Source organism: Rousettus aegyptiacus, unplaced genomic scaffold (genome assembly GCF_014176215.1).
Source record: "Rousettus aegyptiacus isolate mRouAeg1 unplaced genomic scaffold, mRouAeg1.p scaffold_m13_p_16, whole genome shotgun sequence".
In the NCBI taxonomy this organism is placed as follows: Eukaryota; Metazoa; Chordata; class Mammalia; order Chiroptera; family Pteropodidae; genus Rousettus; species Rousettus aegyptiacus.
Genome location: NW_023416291.1, coordinates 40,188,012 through 40,200,492, shown reverse-complemented (window position 1 = coordinate 40,200,492; position 12,481 = coordinate 40,188,012). Strand labels below are relative to the sequence as shown.

The following is a 12,481-nucleotide window of genomic DNA, read 5'->3' as shown; positions in this document are numbered from 1 at the left end:
GCTTCCCCAGCCCTGTCTCCATGGCCTTTTATTCTCTCTCTGTCTCTCTGTCTCTCTCTCTGTCTCTCTCTCTGTCTCTCTCTGTCTCTGTCTCTGTCTCTCTCTCTCTCTCTCAAAGCTGGCTTTGTTATTATTATTAGTACAATCAGATTAGTAGTTACAGATTACAGTCAACTCCCAAATTCAGCCTCAAGGCCACCCCCGTGTTATCAGCTACTCCCTCTTCTTACCCTTGTGCCTAGAGCAAGAAGTCCCAGAACAGGTAAGGCGTGTGCGCCCTCCCTGTAGTGTGACCTTGTTGCTCCAAGCACCAGGCATCCTGCCATGACTGCAGGTGTCTCTCACAACATAAAAGAAGGGGAAAAACATACCTCCCGGGGCAGTTCACACAACTCTAAGTTTACTGAACATCTATTTTGTCTGGTTACTGTTCTAGGCACTTGGGGGTATAGCAGTGAGCATGGAAGACATTGACCCTGCTGTTAAGGGGCTCATTTCTCATGGGGAGATGGGTGATGATCAAATAAATGATCAGTAGCTATCAGTGATCAGAGATATGCCTGGGGGACGGGTCCTACCTAAGGCCTGGAGTCATCGTGAGCAGAGGCCTGAATAAAGGAGGGTCTTCAAGGGCAGACGTGGTATGGGACAACCAGGCTGCGCAGCAAGGCAAGCAGGTTCTTGTTCTTTTGACACTAGGGATGAGAGCACTAACCCATGAGATTACGCAAGGGATCCTTAGGAAGGCCAAAGTGGGCAGCAGAATCTGGCCCCATGTTGAAGTGTTGTGCCCCGATTCGGAACCCCACGAGCCGCAAAGGAAACAACTGCCGGTGCAGTCACACAAGGGAGTTTCTTAGCGAGCGAGCTCGGACCCAACGCCATACACAGTCAAAGCAGTGTGCAGAAGAAGGGCCCCTTCCTTAATCTTACAGACATATTGAAAGGGAAAAAACTACAGAATGGGGTGACAGGTCTTGGTGTTGCAGGATTGGTGGGCAGGTAGGTAGCCACAGGGGAGGTCTAACTAGCAAACAATAGAAGGGGAATTCCAGGGCCATTCCTACAGGGTGACTGGTGGGAGGGGGGGGGGGCGGCTACCGTTTCTATAGCGTTCCCACAGTGATGGTCACACATGCGTTCCAGGAATCGGCCCAAATGGAGGTCTGTCACAAAATGGGGTTACTTTGGTTCTTCAGAAGCCTAAGTGGATGCTGAACTTTCACCAGCCATGACCTAGAACTCAAACCCCAGCAGGGCTCTGTAGCCATCATGAGGGCAGGGTGTATCCAACCAGGGCTCCGCCCATTACAAGATAAAGTGACAGAACGGGAAAGGACATCTCAGGAAGAGACTTTGTTCCAAGACTGAGGAGGCTAGACCAAGCCTAAAGGTAAAGGTCTTAGCTTCCAAATCACACAAGCCTGAATAGCCCCTCAAATCACACAACTAGGAACATCTCGGCTGCCAAATTGCACAAACCTGACTTATGAAATGTCCTCCAGCCAGTATAGAGGGAAGGCAGAAACTGGGCCTTCTCCGGGGACCCTAGGACCCCACCCAGAGTGAGGCAAGTGTGTGTCAGACCAGCGGTGGTGGTCCCTGTGTGAGGGACCAGCCTTAGGCACAGCTTGTCAGCCTTCTGAGCCTCAGTTTTTACATCTGAAAATAGGCCTGATAAAACCTCGGTGTTGCGAGAGTTCTAGCAGACAAAGGCAGAGTTAGGAAAGTATATTCCAAAGTGATATGTGAAGGAAATCTTGCCTTTTGTGACAACATGGATGCATTGATAGATGGATGGATGGATGGATGGATGGATGGATGGATGGATGGATGGACATTAAGGACATTATGCTAAGTGAAATAATGAGAGAAAGACAAACACCATATGATCTCATTTATATGTGGAATCTAAAACACAAACCAAGAAAAATGAACTCTAGATACAGAGGAAAGATTGATGGTTGCCAGAGGTGAGGGGTAAGGGGTGGGGGACATGGTAAAGGGAATGAAAAGGTACAAATTTCCAGTTGTAAAATAAGTCCTAGGGATGGAACGTACGGCATGGTGACTATAGTTAATAATACTGTATTATATATTTGAAACTTCCTAAGATGGTAAATCTTAAGTTTTCATCACAAGAACAAAACTCTGTAACTATGTGTGGTGTTGTAAATTCGCTGGAGTCGTGGTGGTGATCGATATTGAATCATTATGTTGGACACCTGGAACTAATGGAGTTTTATATCAATGACATCTCAATTTAAAAAGTGATATGTGGAGGACCAGGCAGAGTGGCACAGGCTTTGTATAACTCCTCCCGCGACCGCATCGAAGCTGTGAAGGAAATATGGAGCAAACGGCAAGCAGAGTTGCCTGGGGTCTAGATGAACAGAAGCCCTACAACTAGGGAGAGAAATAAGAAATCACCCTGCAGTGGTAGAAGTCAGGAGGGGCCGGTGACATGAGGCTGCCTGGTCCGGAGCTGCTGAGAAGGACAGAGGCTGCGCAGTTGACGCAGGCAACAGCAGAGGCTCCTTTTCAACAGGCTGCCCGTGACCAGACTTTTGCATTGACAGACTTGCTCACTCTGAGCACCAGCACCGGGTTGACTGCTCAGGAGACACCAGGCACTTACAGGGGACGTTGAGTTGTTGGAGTGAGGGAAGGCTTTCTTCAGGGCAGAAGTGCTGGCGCTATCCGTTGCTCCCCTGTGGAGCCCTTCCCCGTTGCAGTGTGTGGATGCTGCACCGCCATAGCTGAGATGTCATCAAACTGGATAGCAGAGGTCAGTCCACCCAGAGGATTCCCCGAAACTCCATCTCCTCCAAACTCATGGCCCTACCCAAGCCACATCCAATTGTGTCAGCCGTCCTGTGCTCCTTGCCGAGCAGCTCCAAGACCTGCACTACTGGCAGCTGGCCTCGGTTTCTGGTGTGGCCTTGTGAGGCCACTACAAACACAGCATCTATGGCTTGCTTGCTGAATCTTAACATATGGCCTGCAGCTGAACTCCTCTCAGGACTGTGCCACTGGACGCTTATTATACAAAGCCATGCTAACAAGACTGGGAGACTTAGGAATTTTGCTTAGCACATAGAAACAGACACACAAAGGCTGCCAAAATGGGGAGACAGAGAAGCAGAACCTACATGAAAGAACAGAACAGAGCTCCAGGAAAAACGGAGGCGAGCAATCAAATGGATGCAGAGTTTAGAACATTGGCTATAAGGATGCCCAGTGAACTTAGGGGCGGTGTAGATGAACTCGTTGAAAACTTTAACAAAGAGATTTTTAAAAACATAAAAATGGAAACAGAAATTATTAAGGGAACCAGTCAGAAAAGAAGAATACATTATCTCAGATGACGAGTATATTAGAGGGAACTGACAGAATGGATGAAGCAGAGGATCAAATCACCGAGCCAGAGGATGGCGAAGCAGAGGACATCCAATCCGAACGGCGAGAAAAAGGAAGCCAAGAATATAATAATAATCTAAGGAGCCTAAGGGACAAAATTAGGAGTAACAACATCCATGTCGTAGCGGCACCTAAAGGAGACGAGGGAGAATAAGAAGTTGAAAACCTGTTGGAAGAAATAATGATGGAAAACTTCCCTGACCTGGTGAAGGAAATAGACATACGACCCCGGAAAGCTCAGAGAGTCCCCCAAAAGATGAACTCAAAGAGGCCCACACCAAGACACATCATAATTAAAATGCCAAAGATTAAAGACAAACAAAGAACATTAAAAGCAGTGAAAGAAAAGCAGTTAGTTACCTACAAGGGAGCACCCATAAGACTGGCGGCTGATTTCTCAAAAGAAACTGTGCAGGACAGAAGGATTTGGCACAAAATATTTAGAGTGCTGAAAACCCAGGATCTACAACCAAGATTACTTTGTCCATCGAAGCTATCATTCAGAGTCAAAAGACAGATAAAGAGCTTCCCAGACAAGCCCCCAACCTCAAAAAAAAAAAAAAAAAAAAAAAAAAAAACAGCCAAGGGAATTCATCAACACCAGGCCAGAATTATAGGCAATGTTGGAGGGACTTCTTTAAGCGGAAGAAAAAAACATGTATCAAAAACATGAATAAAGAATGGTAATAACTACATAACTATCAACAAGGACCTCAAAGGGAAAAGAATGAAACTGCTCCAACCACAAGATAGAGTGGCTGAGCGGATAAGAAAATGAGACTCCTACATATATATGCTGCCTACGAGAGACTCATTTCAGATTAGAAGACACACACAGACTAAAAGGAAGGAGACGGAAAAAGATAGTGCTTTGATGGACATAAAGGGTATTATCCTGAATGAAGCTAGCCAGGTAGAGAAAGACGAATATTGCATGATTTCATGTACATCTGGAATCTGAAAACAAAATAGACAACAAAAATGAAAGCAAACTCATGGACATGGAGGATACTTTGAGGGCTACTAGCGGGCGGGGGTTGGGGGTTATAGTGAAAAAGGGCAAAGGGATTGAGAAGTACAAATGGATAGGTACAAAATAGTCATGGAGATAAAACAGGAAAATAGTCAACAATGGTGTAACAAAAATGTAAGAGGGAAGAGGTGTACTAAATTTAGTGATCACCGTGAGTTATAGAGATCTCTAATCACTATGCTGTACAATCGAAACTAATATGTTATTGTATGCCAACTATAATTGGAAGAAAACTCGTTGAATTTACAATGTAAATATGAGCAACTAATTGTCTATTATATTTCGATAAAGCTATAAAAAAAAAAAGTGACACGTGACCTGGCTGACGCAGCCAGAGGCCCATACGCCGGACAGACAAGCAGATGGCCGACTGGTGAGAGAGGCAGACTCTTGAGTCCAAAGCCATGATCTTGGTCAACTCGTTCTGGAAGGGCAGAGGCAGGGGCCTGGCAAATGTCCTCAGGGGAGTGATTGGCAGGACTGGAGGCAGACACGGTGGCCATGGCAGCGGTGGTGGCGCAACTGCCTCGTGCATCCTGGGTGAGTCATTAGCACCGTGAGCGAGGCGGCTGCACAGTAGCACCTAGGGCCCCCGCCCCCATGCACCCATTACGCCAGCGTCAAGGCCAATGGGAATGCGGGCGTCTGGCAGTTCTGGAGGCTCTTTGCCCAGCTGGCCGGAGACGATATGGAGGTCAGCGCCACAGAACTCATGAACGTTCTCAACGAGGTCGCCACCCAAACCCCCGATCTGAACAGACCGATGGTTTTGGCTTTGACACATGTCACAGCATGGGGGCCGTGACGGACAGTGACATGATAGGCAAGCTGAGTCTCGAGGAATTCCAGTATTTGTGGAACAACATCGGAAAGTGGCAGGCCATATACGAACGGTCGTGGGGGGGGGGGGTGGAACATGGACTTCGACAACTTTATCAATTGCCTGCTCAGGCTGCACACCATGTTCTGTAGCTTCAGAGCTCTTGACAGATGTGGCACCGGCCAAATTCAGGTGAACATCCAGGAGCGGCTGCAGCTGGCTGTATTCCTGGATGGGAACGCCAGACCTCTCCCCCTATCGCCTCGCTGTAGCGGTCCCCTTGGACTCTCCGGTCTCTCTCAGGGCTGATCCCGTCTGCAGTAACGTCCTCGTGGCTCCTGCTGATCCAGCGGCCTTTCCGTTCTCCCAGTCACTGTCACCTAGGTGCTCAGTCAACAGCCAGGGCCCAACACATCGTAACGTTACCCCGGCTCAAAGAGACTCTAACACTCCCACCTCCACGGGTCCCCTCACCCCCAGCACACCCACCTCACACCCACTCTATGACCCCTCCAGTGCATCTGTGCCAAGCCCACACTTGCGTGGCTTCCATGCCCCAAGGCCCTTCTCTCGGTCGTGGGAGGGCCCCTCCGGTCCCTGTGCGCCCTGGAGCAGATGTTCACAGTTACCGCCCGGGCAGCAGACCTGCAGGCCACAAATGGCCCACAGGCCCAGTGCCTTCGTCTGTATTCTGCTCTCAGCCTGCTAGGCCCAGGAGGAAATAAATGCTCTCTCCGGGGTGGGGGGTGGGGGAGTAACACGTGAGTCATAGTCCCATCTACCAAAGATGTCGGAACGTGGGTGTGTCTGTGTGCAACGAGTTTTGCATATACGTTGAAAAACTTCCAAAAAATGCCCATAGCACAGGGGACTTGGAAGAAGAATTGGAGTCTTTACCCTTGTAAATTGCTATATGACTTTCATGCTTTCTTTCCCCCACACTGAGCTGCTATAACTTCTATCACTAAAACACAGCTTTAAAAAGAAATAGGATTTGGCACAGTGGGGAGGGCACATAGTTGGCGCACGAAGCACATGAACAGTTTTCTGTTTTGCGTCGCCACAAAGACACATCTCCCAGGAATCAGCCTGGGGTCTCTCCAGAACCAGCACGCAGATATCTGCTGGCCGGAGTTTCACCTTTTTCTCTGAATGTTGGAAAGGAATAAGTTCTGGACTGAGCAGAAACAAGTTCAAATCCTAGCTCTGCCGCTCGCTTGGCTATGTGACCTTGGGCAAGTCGCTTGCCCTCTCTGAGCCTCAACGAACTGCAAACTGCCAGCAGGAAATAAGACCAAGTCAGATGGGGGCAGTAATGAAGGAAATTAAGAGTGAGAAGCGCCAGAAGGTGACTGAGGGGGCCGTTCTGGAAGGGGCAATAAGGGAGCAGAAACCTGAATGACGTGGGGGAGCGGCCAACGACAAAAGATCACTACACATCGTCCACGGCCCCACTGCTGGGCCAGGAGTGTAAAAGGCCAGCACGGGGTGGCACAATTGGATGCCTAAGGAGTCTGTCACTCTTGCTTCCTTCCTCAGACATGCTGAGATAAACAGATAAACAAAGACAGTGAGGTACTTTCCATCAACATCTGAGGGAAGCGGAACCAGCCCTGCGGGAGACTCACCGTGGTGGTGAAATCCGGGCCTGGCATGCAAACCAGAAGCTGCTTCTCCATTTCACTTAGCACAGTGGACGTGGGGCAACTGACTTGCTCTCGCACACACGTGATCCAGTAGCCCGGGCCTGCCGGCATCTTGGCAGACGTGCCACACGATCGAAGGAGTTGGTTTTGGAAAAATAAGGTGCAAGGAAAATTTCAGCAAGGTCCTGAGAACCCGCAATAGTTGACATCAACTTTCTCTGGATTTCGGGAGTGGTAACGGTTCTGAAAAGCAGCCTGACCACCCCCACCACTCAGAAGGGTCAACAGAGATCATCCTCGTGGCGGGGGAAAGGGTAGTTCTCATCCAAAAAGCAACAAAGGGGGACCCCAAAGAGATCTCTCAAAAGGAACAGAGGAGCCCACAGGGGAAGAGACAGAATTTTGCTCCCCATTAGGGTATCTGCTTAGCCGGCTTGCAAGGGGCCCTTCCAGGCACAGGAGAGCCGAGTGAATCCCCGTCTGGGGGCTCGTGTGCTACAGACATTGACCCAGGTTGCACCCATGCGCTACACCAGGCATCTTTGCCCACCTACCTGAAGCCTCTCCGAGGCAATAAAGAGATGGTGTTTGGTGAGTGGAGGACACCTGCGGGCAACCAGCTGGGCTCAGGGGAATGACATTCGCCCTCTGCCCAAGGCTACCGCCACTTTCTTGTACAGCTACTCCCTCCGGATTCCAAGAACAGCTGCTCCCTTCCCAACAGGCTGGGACGGTGGCAGCTCTCAGCTGACGCCAGCCTCCAGGTGCCGCACTAGCCTCGACGGTGTCCCTTGGCCCTGCACACACCTTCATAAATGGTCTCTTCTTAAACCTTCTCCATTTTTTCCGTCTGAGCTCACCACCAGGACCCAACCGTTACAGTCCCCAGAGGAATGGGAATCCTGAGCATGGGTTATGTGGGTGTTCACCGATGTTTGTCTAGGCATAGAACAGGCCTCCCCCGGAATGGGAGGGGCAGAGAAAAGAAAACTGTTTTCCTTCTAAATATCCACGGTTACCAATTGTTTCCTTTTCTTACAGGAAGCCTATATAGCGTTTTAAATGAGAATTGCCAATGTGTGCAATTATCAATTTCATTTTTACAAGAAAAAGTGCTTGGCGCCACACTTGGCATGTAGTAGGACTGAATAAATACACCTGTGAGGAGCTAGAGGGCACTGCGGTGAAGAACAAGGACTCCAGGTGCCAGGGCCGGCTTCGAATCAGGACAAGCTGTGTGAATTCTGGCAGGCCTCTGCCTCTCTGTATGTGTTTTCTCATCTAACAGTTGTCATAACAAGGTAGTGGTGAAAATCAGGCGAATCCAAATGAGGAAAGTGCTTCCACAACACTCCCTGACACACAGTCAGCACCAAACATGTGCTTGCCACTATTTTTCTTATTTTGTGACAGAACGAGGACACGGGCACCAGCCATAAGCCCTAGGCCCCTGTAGCACACACATCAGGGCGCTTACTGGCTATATGAACGTCCCTCTTGTGCCCTCGGTCCCTAGCAAGGAGGTGGTCCTAGGAGGGGAGCGGGCACTGGGCTTGGGGCCAGACCGCTCAGGGTCAAAGCCCAGCTTTGTTGCTCTTCAGCTGCGTGACCTTAGGCGAGTGCCTGGCATTCTCTGAGCCTCCCGTTCCTCCTTTGTAACAAGAGAGTAATAATAGGCCTGTGGCTTTGGAAGAGCGAGCTTGTATGTGTCTTAGTTTCAGTTCCCTGGACGCAGAACTCGGAGGCGAAGATTTGAGTGCAGATATTGTAGTTGGAGGTGACCCTGAGACAAGAACTCAACTGCAAGTTGCTTCTTCTGGAGGTGATTCCAGGAGATGCCAGCAGGCCAGTGGGAAAGTGAGATGGGAAGGGAAGGCAGCAGGGAAAGGAATTTCCTTTAGCACGGAAGCTCCCACTGTGGGCATCTGAGGCTCAGTCCTTCTGGGGACCCTGGGGAGAGAGCAGAGAAAATGCACTCGCTGTCATTAGCCAGGGCTGCTTGCAAGGACATTTCTTCTCCAGAGTGTCCTGCTTGTTGCAAGGTGAGGTCTGGAAGCAGGGGCGGGGACCTCTGGACAGCAGCTGCTCCAATAAGCAGGAGCACAGCCTGGTTGACTGACTGCAAGACGTACACACTCACACCCTCACACACATGCACACACACAGGCACCCACATGTCACTCCATTGCATACCCGGTCACATACACACACGTACACACACGTGCACAAGTCACACGCAGACTTACATGCATCGAATGAGCACGTGCACACATATTCTCACACACGCACATACAACTGCATGCACACACTCTGATGGACACATACTCACACATGTGTGTACCGTCACACAAACACACACACAGTCACACATACACTTGCACACTGACCTCATGGAGACCACATGCCTTCGAGCCTGTCATCCCGAAGCATCCAGCAGAGGGAGCCTCTGACGAGCTCCAGACAGGAAGGAAGCCCCCTACTGCCAGGCGGTGACAGCACCTGACCCAGTTGTGTCATAAGAATCACAAATGCGGGTGCAGCTGGGTCCTAGGCGCCACGGGCTCCTGCTTCCCCTCCTCCCTCATTTATGCACCATCAAGGCCCTTAATGGAAACCTAAAGCCCGTTTGTACCGGGAGAGGAGACATTAACAGCCCAGGCACAGATCACTCTTTGAAGGGCTTAGGGACATGGTGGAGGAAAGAAATGTGCCTTAGCTGGCAGTAAAGTGGAGTCAAAGGAAGGTTTTAAGTATTCGTATATGTATGCATGTGTGCCTGTGTATATATATATATATATGTATGTATATATATGTGTGTGTGTGTGTGTGTATATAGATGTATTTATATAAATTAGTTTCAAGTATACAGTACCTTGTTTAGACACCTATGTTGTTTATAAAATGATTCCCCCAATTGCTCCCTCCCTCCCCTGGCCCTCCACTGAGCCATCATATTAATACTAACTTCATTCCCTGTGCCGTGCTCCCCATCCCTGTGCCCAACTATCAACTACTAATTTGTATTTCTTTCACCCTTCACCCCGTTCTCCCAGCCCCACGACCTGCCTCCCCTCTGTCTGTCACCAAAGTGTCCACTGTATTTGTGAATCTGTCTTTGATTAGTTTAAGTTTTTTTGTTCCTTATGTACTGCATATAGTGAAACCATATGATATCTATCTTTCTCTGTCTGACTAATTTCACTCAGCGTAATAACCTCCAGATCCATCCAGGTCGTTGCAAATGGTAGACTTCATTCTTTTTAAACGTTGAGTAATATTCCAATATATATATGAACCATAATCTCTTTATCTATACTAAATGCTGACGGGCATTTAGGTGGCTTCTATATCTTGGCCATTGTGAATTGTGCTGCCATGAATATTGGAATACATAGATCTTTATGAATTATAGTTTTCGTTTTCTTTGGTTAAATACCAAGAAGTGCAATTGCTGCGTCAAAAGGTATATCCGGTTTTAATTATTTGAGAAACTCTATACTGTTTTTCATAGTGGCCGTACCAATTTGCAATCTCATCAACAATGTATGACGCTTCCCTTTTCCAAAGGAAGATTTTTTTTTAAGATCGAGGGAGGAAAGAATAGCATTATTTATGTTCCAATAGGCATCATCAAATGGAGTTCAGGATACATATCAATATACAAAATTCAATTATACTTCTGTATTCCAGGGGTCAGCGACGATCTATAAATCAAATCTGGCCTGTGGCTTTTTGTTGTATGGTCTCTCAGCTAAGGACCGTTTGCTATTTTTAAAGGATTGGAAAACGAGCAAGAGGAAGGGGAGGAGGAGAAATCTGATGGGGCATGCAAGGTCTAAAATATCTGCTGTGTGTGCCTTTACAGAAAAAGTATGCCAACCCTGACATACGATACTACCGGTTAAAAATTGAAAAATATATGTTTTAAACTATCACTTAACATGTATTATACCAGAAAAAGTGGAATTCTCAGGCATACATCTAACAAAATACGTGCGAGATCTCTGCGATGAAAAAACTTCAAGACACTGATGAGAGAAATCCAGGAAGACCCAAATTAATGGAGAGACAGTGTCCATGGATTAAAAGATTCAATATTGTGAAGATGTTAAGACTCCTCAAATGGATCTCTTGATCTGAAGAAATTACAATCACAATCCTAGGAGGACTTTTTCTAGAAATAAATTGTTATAAAAATAACGCGAAAATATCAAAGACTTAGAATAGGCAAAAATTTTTTAAAAAAGGTAAAGTGTACATTGAAGATTCGCATGACCCCTTTCAAGGCATGCTATGAAACTACACTAATCATGACAGTGTGGTATTGGCGAAAGATTAGACACATAAATCAATGGACCAGAAGTGTCCTGAAAGAGATCCACTCAAATTTGGCCAACCAATTTTCAAAAAAACTTGAAAGACAAGTCAATGCACAACCGGAATAATTGCACATGCGTATGCCAATAAAATGTCCCTTTAAAGCCAAGCTGGCCAAATTCACCCCATTCCACCATCACCAACTGACTGACCTTGAGCAAGTAAGTTGATCTCTTGGATCCATAAGACTGGTGTGAGGATGAAATCAGTGTTTACCTGGGGGAGCTGAAGTGTCACCTTGTCCCTTCTCAGTAGTCTACTTCTCTTAATAGGACCACGGATCTCAGTGTCTGTGGAGTTGCCAGACCAAACGTGTTCTATGAGAGGTGTTGAACCACACCTATATATCACATGAATATACGTTTACCCAGTTGCTACACAAATAAAATTTCTACGCCAAAAGATACTTCATTAAGAGCAATCCAATATGTAATTGATAACCATACCTCTGGCCATCAATGAGAGTGAAGAGAATTCTTGCAAAATGAGAGAAAGTTTTTAACCATTTTCTAACATAAAGCCATTTAAAAAAAAAGAAAGAGTGGTTTAAATACTCAACACTTAAAGAGTTTAAAGACCCCCACAATGATGCTTTTATATCATGGAAAGATGAGTTAATGGCATGGAAATATGTTCACAAAATGTATTATTATATGAATAACCCAGATTAACAGAGATATGTATGATAAAAGAGAGTTTGGGGGCAGGTTTGAGGTAAAATGGACATAACAGAAAAGTTACCGTTTAACCGCTATAAAATGTACAATTTCGTGCACTTAGCTCATTCACAATGTTGTGCAACCACCACTTTTATCTAGTTCCAAGACAGTTCCACCACCCAAATAGGAGACCCTGTCCCAATTAGGAGTCACTCTCCATTTCCCCTGACACACACCTCCCCCAACCCAGACCCTGGAAACCACCAATCTGCTTTAAGCCTCTGTGGATTTGCCTGTTCTGAACATTTCATATAAATTAAGTCGCACAGTATGTGACCTTGTTGTCTGGCTTCGTTCACTTAACATAATGTTCATCCATGTCGTAGCATGTATCAGTGCTCCCTTCCTTTTTATGACACAGTAATATTCCTTGTTGAAGATAAATCACATTTTATTTATCCATTCCTGTGCTAACGGATATTCACACTGTTTCCCAAATATCTACCATTTGGCAATTGTGACTTGT

The 12,481-nt window shown here is 47.1% G+C and overlaps 1 pseudogene; it reads left to right on the top strand.

The window, feature by feature from the left end:
* The first annotated feature begins 1,960 nt into the window (after positions 1 to 1,960).
* LOC118612393 lies at positions 1,961 to 5,582 on the top strand (annotated as a pseudogene).
* Positions 5,583 to 12,481: the final 6,899 nt, after the last annotated feature.